Here is a 17086-nt window from a genome sequence, read left to right as displayed (position 1 = left end):
CCACGGTGCTGGGCCCACATATCTTGTCTGATGTCCCCTCCTGCTCTCACGTGCCGCCTCACCCAGTTTAGATTCTGGGACCCACTGCTGCCATCACTCCTGCAACCCCCTTGTCCCTCTCTTTTTAAAAGATTCGCCAGGTGATGTCACTCTGCTGATGCATCCCTCCAACGGCATCCTATTTCACCGGAGGAAACATCCAGACTCGCTACAATGGCCTACGAGAGCTTGAACCCAGGTTTGGGGACTCTGAAGCTTACATGGTTTGGGGGGCTCTCTAAGAAAATAAGACAAGACGATGGATGCAACAATAAGATGCATGCTCTTGTACGGGGCTGTGGGTTCGCAGCTTCAAGGTCAATCCTCCTGTGCCCATGGGCCCCTAGGCAGCCCGGGCTCCTGCTGTGCCACTTTCCCCTCCTCCTACCATGCCTCCACCCCCCTGCCCCGCCCCAGGCCTTTACACCCGCTGCTTCTGCACAGATGCTCTTCCCTACGTAACTGGTGGTCTGCCCCTCCCTCCCTGGGGACTGTCCTATGGCACCCTTCCAGGAAGGCCGTCCTGGCCAAGAACACCCCATTCAAAAGGAACCCCATCCCACGGCGCTCCCTCCTCCTTTCCCCATGAACCTCCCCCAGGACTCGTCCGCTAGCACACAGATGCACTTATTTCCTGGGGCCTTCCTTCGCCCCACCCCATGCAAGCACCCTGAGGATGCACTTGGACCTGTTTTACTCAGCACTCCACCCCAGTGCCTGGAACACCCGGCACATAGTTGGAGCTCCCTTAGCATTTGTCGATCGAATGAACAAATGAAAGAATGGCCGAACCCCCACTTTCATTGCCCCGCCTTCACACTTTTGGGTCTATTTAGACCAGTGTCCCATTACCATTCTCCAGAGCGGGATTCCCAGGAAACAGAAGGGGCCGTGGTTTCTGGGTGCCTTGTGGCAGCGGCTGGTTGGGTTCTGTGGGGGTAAGAAGCACCCAGGCCTTGGAAGTCTTTCCCTTCTTGAGTTACTCCAACCTAGTATGTGTGCCATCAGGCAGACGGGGCACAAAGCCCTCGAGGAGAGCCATGCTGAGCAGCCTGGAGACACTGGCTTTGGGGCAGAGTCCTGAGATCAGGTGGGCCTGGGAGTGGGTGAGCTGTGCCCCCCTCACCCCCAGTGGAAAGTCTCCCAGTGGCGTGTCCCCAGAAATCTCACACTGGAGGTTAAAAAAAGAGAGAAAGAAAGAAAGGAAAAACTACCAGTTTGTTTCTTTCCCTAAAATCCAGTTTCTTAAGGGAGCACCACTCACATTATAAACGGCAGGGCCAACCTCACAGAGCGCCACCAACCGCAGAGAAATGCCCCAACACCATCTGCCTTTTCAGGGACCATCAGTGCCACACGCAGAGCCAGGAGCTGGGCATCCGAGGGGACAGGAAGAGCCCTGAGCTCCAAGAGGCCGCTGGTCAGTAAGAAGTGAGAGGGTGTGATCTGATTCTCCTAGGCCAGTGGGCAGATGCAGTGAGAGGGACGGCCAAGGGAGACGCCAGGGTAGAGGAGAAGGGGCTCCCCAGGGGGAGGGGACCCAGGTGGAGGAGGGTCCAGGTGGTGACCCCAGCTCTGGGGCAGAGAAGGCAGGTAGGCGGTATCTCTTAGAATAAGTGCTGATTCTCAGCAGGCAGCTCAAAAGGCCAGGGCTGGAATTCCCTTTGCACCAGACCCACTGGAACAGGAGCAACGTGGAGATGTGGATGCTGCCCAGCCAGCCACGCAGTCAGCGCCCCTGCGACCTAAACCCCAGGAGGAAAGTGACACAGGAAAGGGCGCAGACAGGGAGGGAGAGGGCAGGACGGGAAATTGAGAGGAGGCCCCACACTCCTGCGTCCCCAGCACACTGATCTTTATTTACGATTCCTGAAATCCAGGCCACCTTCTGCAGGGGCGAATGCCTTGCATTCCCCCACCCACAGGACCAGACGAGTGCACCTGGGCTGACTCTGCAGGCCGCATCGGGAGCCGCCCCCGTGGAGGGTCTTTCCATTTGTGGGTCCTGCACAGCCGGCCTGTCCCACGGCACCCACTTAGAGGTGGGAATGCAGAGACCGGGACAGGGTAGGGGTTGCTAGCCCTGTGTGCCCCCTCGCCCCCCAGCGAGCAGCCCCAACGCCTCCCAGGGCGGAGAGCTGGGGTCTGGGTGGGAGAGGAGGCCCCGCGGCCCCTCCTGGGCTGCTGGCTCGGGCCCATCGATCGGCCCAGCTTCATTTTGTTTTCCTCGACCAGAGCTGAACGGGAGATCATTTAACAGTTTGCCCCTGATTACAACGGCCCATTTTTCCTTCCTCCGCAGTAGGAAACACCATTCATCACCCATAGCACAGACCACGGCCCCGTGGCCCGGCGCCGCGTGCCCTGCACCCCTGCCCGGCCCCCCAGGTTTCTGGGACCACAGGGTTCATCCTGCCGGTGACCCTAGGCTTTCCGGTGGCCGGGGGAGGAGGGACTGAGGTGGGAGGCTAAAGGCCAAGCAGTGACGTCGCCAGGAAGCCCCTCTCAAGGCCCCCAAGTTTAGCTCCGGATAAAGCGAAGAGAAAAGGGAGAACAGAAGAAGAGCTGAGGGGCGCACTGCACCAGGTGCCCCCATCCCGCCAGCATCCCTCGGGCCCCAGGGACAGGGCCAGAGAGGAGCAGGGCCAGGATGGAGGAGCTGAGAGGGAGGAATGGCAGGCCCAAAAGCCCGCCCAGGGCCAGGAGGCCCAGGGTCAAGGCCACAGCCTCCTCTCCAGATTCCTGGGCAAAGGGGTGGATCTGTCCGGGAAGGGAACTGTGTCTTCCTCATTCCCGGAACCACATTTATTGCACCCCACTGTGTGCCAAGCGCGGTGCCAGGCACCTGCAGTTCCAGCCTTGGCAGGTGCACAGCCCAGCACAGGAGGCAGGCAGGGAGCCTCCAACTGTCGACCTTCGATCTCCAGCCTCCTTGCCCCACCCTGCAGGGAGGGGGGTGGGGAACTCTGAGCCCCATCCCGCATCCCCACCCCACTCACACTCCAGAACCACAGGGTGGAGGGGATGCAGAGGTTTGCTGTCGGCCAGGACTCATCCACACCCCTCCTGCACCTTCAGGATCCAACCCCCTTGCCTTAATGCTGGGGCCGTCACAATAATTTTGGGGTCCATGGAGGCTTAAGTTTCCCAAGAAAGCTGGACCTGGGTGGTGGGGGCCCCAGAAGGACGTGATACTAAGGGGGACCTGGAGCTGGAATATGCAAGGGGTGGTCCCGCCAGGGGTGGGTGCAGGTGGCTGGGCAGGAGTGCTGCCTCCAGGAAGGACTATAACACTCCCACCCCAACCCCCTCCAATAAATAAAGTGTCCCTGGCTGGGGGCCCAGCGCAGCCACTCCAGCCCACGGCAGCTGCTGAACCAACGCAGCTCCCGGCTCTGCTCCCACAGGGGCTGCCTTTGGGGTCCAGCCCCAAAAAGCCTCCTGTCAGACTCTTGCCACTGGGGAGTGAAGATAGAAAAATAAACACCTAGACTTCTAGAAAGTGTTTTCTGCAAAAAATAAGCCAACACACAAATGGGCACAGGCCCCGGGCAGTGGCTCCTGCCGGAACAGACCTCGTGGATGGTAAGGTCATCTGCGCACCCTCAAACTCCAGCCCTCCTGATGAGCAGTTACACAGCCCCTGGCCCTGCGGGGGACTTGCCCCACTCCCTTCTGAGGGCCCCTGTCCTCTGCCCCCTGCAGGGCTGGATCTGTCCTGAGGAGCTGTGCAGAGGGGCTGGCACAGGAGGCAGGGAGTGAGTTGGGAGGGGTGAGGACTTGGTCGAATGATTCTCATCATTGAAGCAGAACTGAACCTGGTCCCCTGAAGTCAAACCTGGTTGGTCTCTGCTCCCAGCTCAGTGTGGTACCCAGTGGATGCTTAGCCAATATCTCTTAAATGAACAAGGAAAAGAGGAAGAAGGAAGCCAAGTCTGGGTGAGCAGTATGCAGTTGAGTAATGCTTGTGATCTAAATTCCTAGCCGACCTGACAACCAACAAGTGGAATTAATTGTCATGACTTGGGTCCATCAGCAGGATGGTCTCTGATACCCAGAGGTGGGGGTGAGGGAGAATGACCTTCACGTTCTACAGGCGAACTAACTGAGCCCCCCAGAGACTCCTCACACTCACAGCTTCTCATGCAGAGAGAGGCCGAACAGCAAAACCTACATTCTGGATTTTCCCCCCAAAATCTCCAAAGAGAACGGCGCCCTTGGATCTCAGGACCCAAGGACAGGATGAGGGTGACAGCAGTCCTTTATACATGAAGGGCCATCTGAGGCAGTGGCTTACTGATGGGATGCGGCAACAGAGAGAAGCAGAGACGTGGCGAGCTGACGCGGAGCCCCTCGTTTTACTGCCCCTCCCTGGGCCCGCGGCGGGCACACCAGCAGGTTTCGGGTGTCAGACAACAGTGCCCCTCTGGGCAGACGTGGCCCCGCAAGTGCACGACTTGAACTCCAGAGCCATTGTCACTGGCTCAGGCGTCTGGGAACAAGGGGAACAGGGCACATACTACCCCGCTATCTGTGACAGCCTGGGCCACTTCCCTGGAGACCTCGGGGTGTGAAGAACTGTCAGCAGATTCTCCTCCAGCCCCATCGCTTACGGGCTGTGTGACCTGGGACCAGCTGAACATCCCGGATCCTTCCCCCCACATCCGCTCATACGAAGAGCCGATGACATGCCGATGCAGACCCAGCAGCCCGGCATTCCATGAGCTGCAACAGTGACAGTCCATAGTCTCTGGAATGTCACCTGGCCTGCTCCCTGCCGGCGGCACAGGGAAGGTACGTGCTGAAGGGCATTGCACTAACTCAGAGCTATGTTCCCACCTGATGCCTCAGGAGCCAAATCCTCTCAGGCCCCAGAGCTGCAGGCCTCGTCGTAAAGGTCAGATCTGGGCCCCCAAGGAGCCGCTAAAGGGGGCCGGACGGAATCCAGTGTCTCGGACTCTGGGGAAGGTGTGCTCCCCACTTCTTACCACGAAGATACTTCCAAAGGAGCCTGAGACCTTCAGAAATCAAGTTTTGGGTTTTTGTTGTATTTTATTTGTTTGCTTTAACGAAGATATTAACATCACCAGAGATGTGCCTGCATTCGGGTTTGGCTTCCCCGAGGGACACAGGAAATGGCATCTGCAAATCCCCAGGGACTCAACTTGCCCATCTTAGAATTGGGCCTTTTTCCCCAAACCACAGCTTTGCTGGTTTGTGTCACTGCAGAGGGAGGACCTTTTTTTCCTTCCGGTTCTGCCTGGCAGAAAGTAGAAGAAATTCAGAGTAACGGCAAGGATCTGCCATAGGAACAGAGGACAGACTGATGGTTGTCAGAGGCGGGGGTGGGGGTGGACAAAATGGGGGAAGGGGGTCAAGATGTGCAAACGTCCAGCTATAAGATGAATGCGTCCTGGGATGCGATACAGAGCGTGGCGACTGTAACAATACTAGGTTGTGTATTTGAAAGTTGCTGAGAAAGTAGGTCTTAAAAGTTCTCATCACAAGAAAAACAATGTGTAACCATGTGAGGTGATGGATGTTAACTCAACATTGTGGTGATCATTTCACAATGTATACATATATCAAATCATTATGTCATATACCTTAAACTAATACAAAGTCTGTGTCAATTATATCTCAATAAAACTGGAAGGAATTCAGGGTAATGGCAGGCATTGCATTTTTTTTAAAACCATCAAAACATCCAAACCAAACCAGCTCATCCTACAAACTGCACCAGCTCCTCAGGACCTGGAGCCCTCGGCAACGTGCCCACTTCGCGGTCCAGCAAGGTGCTGTTTTCTTTCCTTATTCTTCTCTGAAGCCAGCTCCTCCCTGTGTGCCGCCATCCTTCTCCTACCTTTCTCTTCGGTCCCTCTCGGGGCACCTCTCAGGGATGATGGCTTTGTTCTCTCCAGTTTCTCATCACCCCGATTCCTCCTCGTTCTCTGCTTCCCCCAAAATATAAGCTAACAACCAAACTCGGAGCTTAAAATGGAACCCAAGCTAAGAAGGCAAAACGTGCTATTTCTTCCACCAAGAGCAACAACACGCAGCACTTCGTTTCAGTGGTAAAGATTATAGGGAATATTTAATATTCTGAATAAACGATCTCCTCCTCCCATTTTTAAACTGCTCTCGTGAAACCAGCTTTGTTCCCGACTCTCCTCATGCCTTATGAATCCTCTCTCCGGTAAAAATAATTTGAGTTTTATTATTCTGGCATCTAGTGCTAGGGAGCCTGTGACAATTTTATCGTAGCTCTGCTTTCTCTTCTTTTCCTTCTTTTTTTTTAACTACCAATGTCTTTTAATAATACAGGGTACCTTGAGGTATTGTTGAAATGTTACATTATTCAACGCATCCAAGAGGAACGGGAAGGGCCTTATGCAATTTCTGCGTCCCCCGCGCTGTGTTTAAAGCTTGCGAAATGGAGGGGTGTAATTTGGGAAGCAGTTTTCCCCAAGGTCGGGGAAGGAATTTCTGGAGGAGCAGCTGGAGGCTGTGCGACCCTAGTAATAACCAGGCTCGACCTAGGGGCCCAGAACCCCTGCCCCTGAGGCTGGGACCAGTGGCCGAAGGACTCCAGGCCCCAAACCAGTAATGTTCCCCAAACCCAAGAGAAGGGCAGCCCAGCTATGGCTGGGTGGCTTAGGCTGCTTGGGTTCCAGCAGCTCTTGATGAGAGGCAGTTGCCAAGGGTATGGTCCAAAGCATCCTCAGGCTGTCCAGCCCATCTGCCCCGCCTCCCCTACCAAACCAGCCAGGTTCCTGCATCTAGGAATGGACGACTCGAGAATGGTTAACGAGGCCTGCTTCAGTCACTGGGGGGACTTCAGGTCAGCTAGTGCCTGTGTTCTGGCGATTCCTGTGCTCAACATCCATCGAGTCCCTCCTATGCTAGATGCTGGGGATACAGATGAGAATGCCACATGGACCTGTCCCCAAGCAGCCTGCAGTATAGAGGGAGAGATGACAAACCAAATATCCCAGCAGAGGTGGGATAAGGGCTCACATGAGATGGCAAGTGCCACAGGACAGACTTTAGGTCTGCTCGGTGGCGTGCTCTTGGCACCCAGAACAGTGCCTGGCACACAGCAGGCGCTAACTGAGCATCTGGGTGAGCGATGAACGAATGGACGGAGTGCAGTGAGAGAGACGGTGAAGGAGGGGTGGAAACCCAGCAGAGGCGCCTCACTCATCTCGACGGGGGTTCTAGCTTCCCGGGTGAGGTGACCCACCCTGGAGGGAGTCTTAAAGGTCCAAGGAGGTGGGGGGGGATGGGAGGGGACAGCATATATGGAGCCACGCCACGAGGAACAGGTGCCATGTCTTCCAGGGGGTGCAAATAACGGAGCAGGAGGTTTGCGATGCATATGCTGGGAGACGAGACTGGCCACACAGGTCTGGAACGAGCTCGTGACACACCTTGAACACCAGTCCAAGGACTTTAAAGGGCCACTTGAAGAATTTTAAGTGGGAAACTATGCATATTTGTGTCTTGGGAAGTGCCACTGTGGATGGGTGGAGGTGTGAAAACCAAGCAGGAATCACCTGGGAGGGAGCTGCCGGGATCACAGGAGAAATGAAGACTCGGGAAGGGGCGGGCGGAGACGGCTTGAGTGCGATGGACAGGACTCAGGGGAGGCTGTGGCGAGGGGCTTCGGCTGGGTGGACCATGTCGTTTCTCAGTACACTATCTCATTATGACCCCCTTTACCTCTTTGTGCATGTGAACAACTACAGAGCATGGTTTTTCGAGGCTTGTGGGGTTGAGTTCAGATTGGACGCGTTGCACGCACAGCCCCTGGGATGTCCGGGGCCGTATTTGGTAGGTGGTTAGCTGCTTGGGTCTAAAGTTTAGGAGATAGTCTTGTCTGCTTTGGGGATCGTGGGAGCCCACCTCCAGACAGCCCCTATGATCTCGCCTCCTGCCCCCTTGTGCAGTCCCCTCCCACACTGTACCAGGGCTGGCCTGTGTATCCACCAGGACGCAGCAGAGGTGCTGGTGCACCAATTCCGAGATTAGGTCATAAAACACATCATGACTCCATCTTGCTCTCTCTCTGGAGGAAGCCAGCCGCCATGTCATGAGGACACTCGGACAGCCATATAGAGAGGTTCACATACAAGGAAGTGAGGCCTCCCCCAACAGCCGTGGCACGAGCTATCCAGGAAGCAGGCCCCCCAGCCCCAGTGGGGCAGTCCGATGCTGCTGCCCAGGCCGACATGCTGACCGCAGCCTCGTGAAAGACGCAGAGCTAAAAGCCCCCAGCTAGGCCGCTCCCAGATGTCCGAACCCCAGAAACTGTGAGCTAATAAGTGATTGCTGTTTGAAGCCACTGAGTTTTGGAGTAATCTACTACACAGCAATAGGTAACTAATACAGGAATTACAAAAAATGTAAATAGTGGCTGAAACCATGGGCAAGGATAAGAACCAAGTGAAAAGATGGGATGAGACAAGAGAACAGGTGGTGAGGGGTCCCCCCGGGACACACCAGGAGTTAGTGGGTGGGAGAAAGAAGCCTGTGAAGAGGGACAGGCGGAGCCCCAAGGAAGATGAGACTGCAGAAGAGCACAGAAGTCCAAGGAGGAGCGTTTCCAGAAGGAGAGCATCAGATGCTTCAAAGAGGTCCAGGAGGAGCAGACTTCTGAGGGACCAAATTCCCCCTCCCCCTCCCGTGAGAGCTCTCGCTTGCCGCTTCCTTGGGAGACTGCTAGCTCCCTCGCATCTCGGCCTCACCTGGAAATCATGTCTCTGACGAGAGGCCTTCCCTGAGCTCCTGAGCTACCATGGGACCCATGCCAGGTCCCCGTCACTCTTGTAGCTGCCTGTTCTTCTCCTTCGTGGTACTTCTTGCCAATTATAATTACGTTTTTGTTTGTTTCTGTACTCAACTGTGGTCTATGGGGGTTGGGAAATACCTGCTTTGTTCACTACTGTAGCCCCGTGCCCAACACATACTGGGTTCTTGAATATCTGCTGGCTGAATGAATGATTGAGAGAATAAATAGAAAGACCCAAATCCTGATTCTCACCTAGTGCCCAGGTTAACTGATGGACAACCCACCCCCACCCACCTCCACCCACACACGCCTGGGTGGCAGGGCCCCTCGCTGTGAAGGAAAACACAGCCCGGATGGGGAGGAGGTGAGGAAAAAGATAAGACTCTCAAGGGGACCCAGGGGGGCTCTTCTCACGCTTCTAAACATGGGGAAGAGTCTGGAGGAAGCCCAAGAGACCGCCATGCCTTGGGCCAAACACCTCCAGATATTCAGCCAGCCTGGACAGCCTGTGCCACACGGTGCCAGGTGGTGGGAACCAGGGGACATCCTCTGTGGTCCCTCGGCAGTTCAGAGTCTAGTGGGGACACGCGGTACAGGGAGGTGAGCGCAGGGCTGGAAACAAGGCAGGGAGCGGGGAGGGAACAGGGGACAGGAAGGAGGGTGCAGGAAGGGAGAGGAGAGGCCAGAGGGCAAGGAGGCAGGAGAAGGAGGAGGGAGGTGGGGATGGGTGGGGGCACAGAGGAGGTGGGGGGGGACGCAGGGGGCGGGGACACCTGGAGACTAGGCCCAGGGGGCAGGGATGGGGACGCAGGAAGGTGGGTAGGGGTGCAGAGGGTGCTGACGCGGGGAGGGGGCACAGGGAGTGGGAATGGGGTGCGGGCAGCGGGAGGGGGTGGCGGCTGGGCCCCCGCGCTGTGCTCCGGGCGCCGCCTGGACCGGGCAGATAGCGCGCGGTCGCGACGGCGCTGCTTCCCGCTTATCTCGGCGCCGCCTGAGCTGCGCGGCGGAAACCTGGCGCTCGGTAATAGGATTTTGATGTTGAACAGCAGACGTTTTCTCCGAGACTGGCTTTAGGTCACAAATGGAGGGGACCGCCACCTTAATAGGTTCTAACTTTCGTAAGGTGGAGAGAAACCGAGAGGGTGGGAATGGAGACTCCTGGAGCTCCCTCCCCGGGACACCGCAGGGCCCGCTCACGGAGACTGGGAGACTGGCGTTTCTGGGAGACTGGCGTTTCGGGGCACCGGTCCCTCAGGTGGTGTGACAGGAGCGCCCTGGAGTTCAGAGTGGGGCGTTGTTGCTTCTGGGTCACAAAAGGGGCTGGGCCTGGGTGGAGATTCATTCCTTGGCTTCCCGGTACAGGAACAGGAACGACAGCCTCCCCCCGAAGGCCTCTTTCAGACCTAGGGTCTTGGGAAGACGCCCTGAGACCTCCATCTCTGCTGCACACTCACCAGTCTAGGGGTTTGCTGCAGCCTGGCTGCATCTCCTAGGTGTGTTAAATGCCCCCCTCCCTGGGCAGGACGCACACAGTTCCAGCCTGAGTGTTGGGGAGATAACTCACAATGGTAACATGCTTTAAAGAAATACACTGTTAGCTACTGTAACATTCACTTTGCACAAACATTCGTAGAGAATTCCCGGGAGGGCCCTGCTCTGGGAGATTCTAGCCACCGGAGAAAGCTGCCTGGTCCTGGTGTGGGCGCCGGTCCTCGGCTGTCCCCAGCTGCCCTGAGCCCAGGAGGAAAGCAGGGGCAGACCGCAGCAAGAAGGATTTAAGGCAGGAACAGCATAGCACAGAAGGATTTTTTGGCAGGACACGGCTTTGAACCCCTGCCCAGGGCAAGGTGTCCCATGGCCCTTTCTTGACAACCTGGGTCACAGTGATGCCCACCTCTGAGCATGGAGGTCTCTGATGTTCACAAGATTGTTGCATGAATGCCAAATGCCCACCTGCCCCCCAGGGGTCTGGAAGCTCTTGAGGACAGCACCTGCCATGCTGAGGGACATGGATCTTCCTGGGTGGCCTGAGTGTGACCTGCAAGGAGGCAGGGCGATGAGCCGATGACCTTGCCCAGCCCTTTTCCTGGGTGGACTCCTCTCCTGGCTGCCTGCCCCTTTGCTGCCCCTCAGAGCTGGGCCGTTGGCTCAAAGGAGCTGGGCTGTCACGGGCCTGCTCTGCTTGAGGCCGTCGTGAGAATCCTGCTGAGGCTGGAGCTTCAGTCCTGGGCTCTCCAGCTGCATCGTGTCACCCACCCGGCTGCTTCAGCAGCCCCTGCCAGATCAAGGAGCTTTCTGGAGAGATGGGAAAGCTCCATATCTCAATTCAGGTGGTGGTTAGACACGTGTACACATTGCTCAAAACTCCTTAGACTGTACTAAGATATATACACTTCATAACATGTAAATTACTCTCCATTTTTAAATTAAAAAATAAATCACCTCCCGGACTGACAATAGATCTTGAGTCAGAGCCACTCTTTCAAGTCCCTAAGGCTACATGGGGCTGCACAGCATTTCGACTGGCCAGAGTCAGCGACAGGAGCCAGATCAATACGTCTGGGAAGAAGCAAATCAGTACAATGATACTGCAGGTGTCCCACATTCGGGGCTGGGAGACTTGCCCCCAGGGGCCTCCAGCAGTGGCAGGAAGGCCACAGCCATCAGCGTTCCACCTTTGTCATCGGCTCTCTTGCAGTGGGAAGAGAAAGGGAGGGCGCATGATGACACAGGAAAGTGTCCTCACCCCAGACCCACTGGCTGCCTTGCACGCATGGAGCAGGGACAGGAGTCCACGACCGGCCTCCTCTGGTCAGCACCAGGTAGGGATGGACATGGTGCACGGGGTTGGTGGTATTGAGAGGTGCGTATGCAGAGCAGTCCAGGTGGGGCACACCTGCAGCCTCTCCCCTTCCCCTCTGGAGCACAGTGGCCACCCCATCAGCCACCAAGCAAACACCAGAGTCTGCCCAAGACCTCCCCAGGTCAAAAGAGGTGGCTGCAGGACTACAGAGGCGTCCCCTCTCTGTCTGGCAGTGACAAGGCCCTGGTCTCGGACAGGCCCCCCTGGAAGCAGCAGATGGTGAGGCCAATGTGCAGGAAGGCTCGGGAAGGTCATGGTCAGCTGTTGATGCTGAGGAGCAGATGAGGGCGGACGGGGGAGAAGCGGGATGGGGAAGCAGGGGCCACCACACCTGCTTCCCTCTCCGAATCTGCTTTCCTGGCAAGAGGCTCCTCCCCACCTCCTGCTCTGTCTTCTGGGTGTGAAACAGGCCGAGGTCTGGCATAGAGGAGGCCTCCCAACAAAGCCCAGGCTGACTCGGAGCCCACTGTGGCCCTCAGTCTGCTTTCCCCGAGCGACCCTGGCCGTTACACCTGCCTTCTTGGGACCTCATTTGCCTTCTAAGCTCCTTTGGGCAGCATTCTTACTACCCAGCAGGTGAGCTTCAGCTCATGCGGAGCTCCATGAGGAAAGGAAGACCTTCCCAAGAGCAGCATGGCTTGGCGAAACTAGCAGTACCCATCAGAAAGAGGCTGAGGCCACTGGAGACACTGACTCCATTCATCTACCCATCCATCTATCTGTGTGTCCATCCACCTATCCATCCATTCACCCATCCACTCATCCGTCAACCCATCCATCCATCCCTCCATCCCTCCATCCATCCATCCATCCATCCATCTATCCACCCGCAAAGTAATCCCCATGAGAGGAGGAAAAGTCCCAGAACAGGGGCAGGGGCAGGAGGGCAGTGCTACAAAGACTGAAAGGTGGGGTGTTTACAAGTCTGGCCTTGGGAGTTCGATAAACCTGGACTGAAATCCTAGCTCACCTGTCACCATCCCTGGGTGAGTGACCTAATCTTTGTCAGCCTCAGTTTGCTCACTTACAAAGTGGGGTAATAACAACTCCCTTATTGAGTTACTGTGAGGAGCAAATACAGAATGCTTAGTTTAGTGACTGGTCCACGGTGAGCACTAAATATCGGATGGCTGCCGTCGTCCTCTGTCATCATCAGATCAGACAGCGCTCCTCACCGACCACGGGGTATATGTTAAGACTCTACTTAGCTTCACACTTTAGCTTTGTGCCCTTTGCCATATGACTCTGCAGTTTTTCCTACTGAAGAGGTGGAGTCTCTTTTCCACCCTATATAATCTGGGCTCAGTCGTGTGACTTATTTGGTCAAACAAATGAGGCAGAAGATATGGTGAGCCGTTTCCAAGCCGGGGCCGGAAGAAGCCTTGTATGTCCCCACTCGTTCTTTTGTGCCTCTGCCTTTGCCACGGTTGGGCCCCTGGTCCCAGGACAGGGATGAAAGACACATGGGGCAGAGCTGCCCCACTCACTGCAGCCTGGAGCCGAGCCACTGAGTCAGTCTGCAGGCCCATGAGGGAGCCCAGCCAAGACCAGCTGACCCCCAACTGTCCCACAGGCTTGTGAGCAATAAAAAAATAGATTATTGTTTTAAGCAACTGACTGTGGAGGTAGTTTGTTCTGTGGCAGTAGCTGACGGATAGGCCTTCCCCCCGTCAACCTCCTTATCCTCCTCCCCCTTTCTCCATGTCAAACGACGTTACGTGGCTGCTAGTTGTGTGTCCCCTGCAAAGCCAGAAAGGGAGAGACTCCTGCAAGCAGATCATGTGAGGCCCCAATTGCCCGCCTGCCGCCGCTGCCTCCTCGTGGAAACAAGGGTGTGACATCACCGCTGCAGCTCGGGAAGAGGAACAGCCATTGAGAGAGCTCCGGCAAGGCTGCCCGCAGCCTGGAAACCCAGACGCCAGGGCTGGGGATTTGTCTGTCTGTCTCCCTGTCTGTCTGTCTACTTTTAAATCGAGGTAATGCAGTTTTCAGAATCTCCGGAGAGCGGGCTCTCGGATGGTGGGGAAGAGGAGAATTTGTCCTGGAAGCCACCGTAGGAGGAGATGAGGCCCACGAGGGAGGGTGCTGCTGCTCTTCCCTGCGAGCGTTCTGGGATTCCCCATGGTGCCCCAAATCCCCTCCTGTCAGGCCCGCTGCCGAGGGGCTCAAAGGTCCATTCTCCACGCCTATGACAATAAAAACCAAAATTGGGTCAAACCTGCAAGGTATTATCTTCCTCTGAGCTGCTGAACGCACAAGAGTAATGAGGTTGGTGAAGCAGCATCCCCCGGCCAGCCTCGCGAGGTGCTCTGAAGACAGTGTAGCCGGTTAGGGGTGGGCTCAGGCCCCCGGCCCCACCTCCACCTGGCGGGAGGAAGGTCATGTGGGCTCTTCATCTTGCTGATACCAGAAGACTCTCTGGCCACAGAGACTGGGCATCTCTTCCTGCCTGTGGAACCCTCACAGCTAGCAAGGAACAGGGATGTCCAACGGTTCCAGGGAACCAGACCCACCAAGGACAGGCCACTTTTGTTTCTGAGTCCCCTCCCATGCCAACTCTGGTCCCCATCGACAGACACGAGTTTGAACCTGTAAGAGCTGAGGGACTGAGGATTCGCTCGAGCCCGGCCCCCTCCCTCTATGGGATCCTGGCATTTAACTGTCCTAGACACAATGCCAATGCCTTGAATTTGCATAGTGTGCCCTTCTCCTTATAAATTATGGATTTGTATTCCGTGTGCACGCACACACCCCGCCAGGAACCCATCCTTCAAAGCTTCACTGTCAACGGGCGTCAGATTGGCCCTGTCATTTCAGGTTAGACGGTATTTATAACTGACCTGTCCCATCACTCGGAGTTATTCTTAGAAACCACCCTGCCTCGTCTCAAGGGAGGGGAGAGGGAGAACGGGGGGACAAGTGAGGTGAGATTTCCTTCCAGAACCGATTTTATTCTCTATTTATGTGGCAGTCATTATTAAAGCAGTGGGTGGGGCATGTTGGCAAAGCTGTGGACATGCCAGTGTCACCGGCTGGGGTGCAGTGGGCAGAGCAGGGGGAGGTCAGAGAGCCCACATCATCGCCCCCATTCTCAGGCCATGTGGCCACCAGGCATGTCCCAGGGAGCCTCCGTGTCTCCGTCTGTAAAATGGGGCTGGTTTAACCTGTTTATCGGGCGTGGGAGAAGAGAAGGAGCTTAGCCACAGGAAAGGGCTTTTAAAAAGTCAGACTGTATTCTAGCACCTGCTACAATGGCACTGAACCTTAAGGCCGTCAGGCTGAGCGAAATAAGCCAGTCGCAAAAGGGCAAACACGATGCAATTCCACATACATGAGGCACCTAGACTAGTGAAATCCATAGACAGAAGGTAGGATGGTGGCTGCCAGGGGCTGGGGAGGGATAGGGAGCTAGTGTGGAATGAGGACAGAGCTCCAGTTTGGGAAGATGACAAAGTTCTGGAGACGGATGGTGGTGATGGTTGCACAACATCTGGGACTGTACTTAACGCCACTGAACTGTACATTTAAAAATGGTTAAAAAGATAAATTTTGTTATGTATATTTTACCACGATAAAAAGTTGTCAATGTTTATTATAAAAATGCAAAATGATATTATAAGGGTTCCCTTGTAGGTCCAGTAGGAAAGCAAACTTTACGAGCATTTTTATCTCACGCTTCCACCCTCGAACTCAACACCTCTTTGGACAGTGGGGTCTCTGCTGCCCTGCGGGCTCCCACCTTGCCTGTGAACTGGAGAAAATGGGATTCTGCTCCCTGTTCTTGCCTGCTCCTGCCTTCACCATGACTGCTCACGCTGCTAGAAGCACAGATTCTGCTCCCGTGCACGGAACGCAGATTGTGAGAGCCAGGCCGGCTCTCCTGGCTCCCCGCCCCTTCTGATGAAGATCAAGCAAACCAGTGCCCCTTTGCCTATGAGCCAGTATGCGCCAGCGAGAGCGTCTGCCGACCTCTGGAGCTGTGGGTCCGGCAACAGTATCACATGAGCCACATCTATCATTTCATATTGTCTAGTGGCCATATTTTTAAAAAATTGAAAAGAAATGGGTGAAAGTAATTTTTATGATTTTTTAACTTAGCACAATATACTAAAAATACTATCATTTCAACATGTGATCCATATAAAAAAGAGATTTCACATTGTTCGTCCTGCGTCCAGCCTTTGGGATCTGGTGTACATTTTACACGGACAGCACACCTCAGCCCAAACCTGCCACATTTCTGCGCCCAACAGCCACATGTGGTCATGGCTGCCATATTGGACGGTGCTGCTCATCCATGTCGTTCCTCCAAGTCTTGCAGCCCCACGAGAGAGGAGAAGTGGGACCCACTGTGTTTGCAGTGGTCCACCAGGAAAATTGGGTGAGAGGGAACAGGGACGCCCGGACCCGGAGCCGACGAGCGGGAAGGATGGACCTCTGCCTGGCTCCCACGGCCTCCTCCACGGCTGGCCGGCAGAATGCAAGCTCTCTGAAGGAGGGAGGTTGCTTTATGGAATCCAGAAGGCTACGGGGTTCAACAGGGGCTCCTGGCCTGGGACAGGGACACAAAACCCCAGAGGTAGAATCCAGCAGAGCCCTGTCCTCACCTTGACCCCTCACGCACACCCACCTTAATGACTTCAGTCAAGGAAAGAGGACAGGGCATATGGGGGTTGCCCAGCCCCTCACCTTGAGCTCCTGAGTGCACCCCCACCAACAGAACTCCTAGGACTGGGGCCTGAGGGACGTCACCCACTTAAGCTTTTATTGCATGACATGCCCCCAATCTAAACATGCAGAAGAGGGAACGAGAGGGAACCATCGTAACAGTCATTCACGGCACACACTTAGAAAGCCAGGCTTCTCCCTTGCAAGTCAGCGAACAGCCACAGAGAGGATCCCCCAAATCTAGCGTCACTCACTTGCTCTCACTGTGGTGCGTTTCGTTACGACACTGTGTGAGTTTCCGGTGGCTGCTGCCACACGGGACCACAGACTGGGCAGCTCAAAACAATGGAAGTCTGTTGTCCCACAGAGGATGCCAGAAGTCTGAAGGCAGCTGCCGGGGCTGAAGTCAAGTCCTGATGGGGCCTCACTCCCACCAGAGGCTCCAGGGGAGAGTCCCTCGCCCGCCCCCTCCAGCCTTGGGGCCCCAGGCCTTCCACAGCTTGTGGCAGCATTGCTCCAATCTCTGCCTCCGTTGCCACGGGGCCTCCATCTCTGTACGTGTCAAGGCCTCCTCTGCCTTCCTCTTATAAGGACACCGGTGATGGCGTTTGGGGCCCACCTGGATAATCGAGGCTCGTCTCCCCATCTCGCGTGCGGTCTATTTGTGCCACTTAAAGTCACATTCACATGCTCTAGGGATCGGGGAAGCCCCAGTATCTTTTGGG

The 17086-nt window shown here is 55.7% G+C and overlaps 1 protein-coding gene across 19 annotated transcripts in view; it reads right to left on the bottom strand.

Moving 5' to 3' along the window:
* RBFOX3 (RNA binding fox-1 homolog 3) overlaps window positions 1–17086 on the bottom strand; it is a 510773-nt gene that overhangs the window by 332284 nt on the left and 161403 nt on the right. The gene's annotated exons all lie outside the window — the stretch shown is intronic.

This window comes from Equus caballus, chromosome 11 (assembly GCF_041296265.1).
Source record: "Equus caballus isolate H_3958 breed thoroughbred chromosome 11, TB-T2T, whole genome shotgun sequence".
NCBI lineage: Eukaryota > Metazoa > Chordata > Mammalia > Perissodactyla > Equidae > Equus > Equus caballus.
Note: the sequence above shows the minus strand (reverse complement) of the source record. Positions and strands in the feature narration are given on the sequence as shown.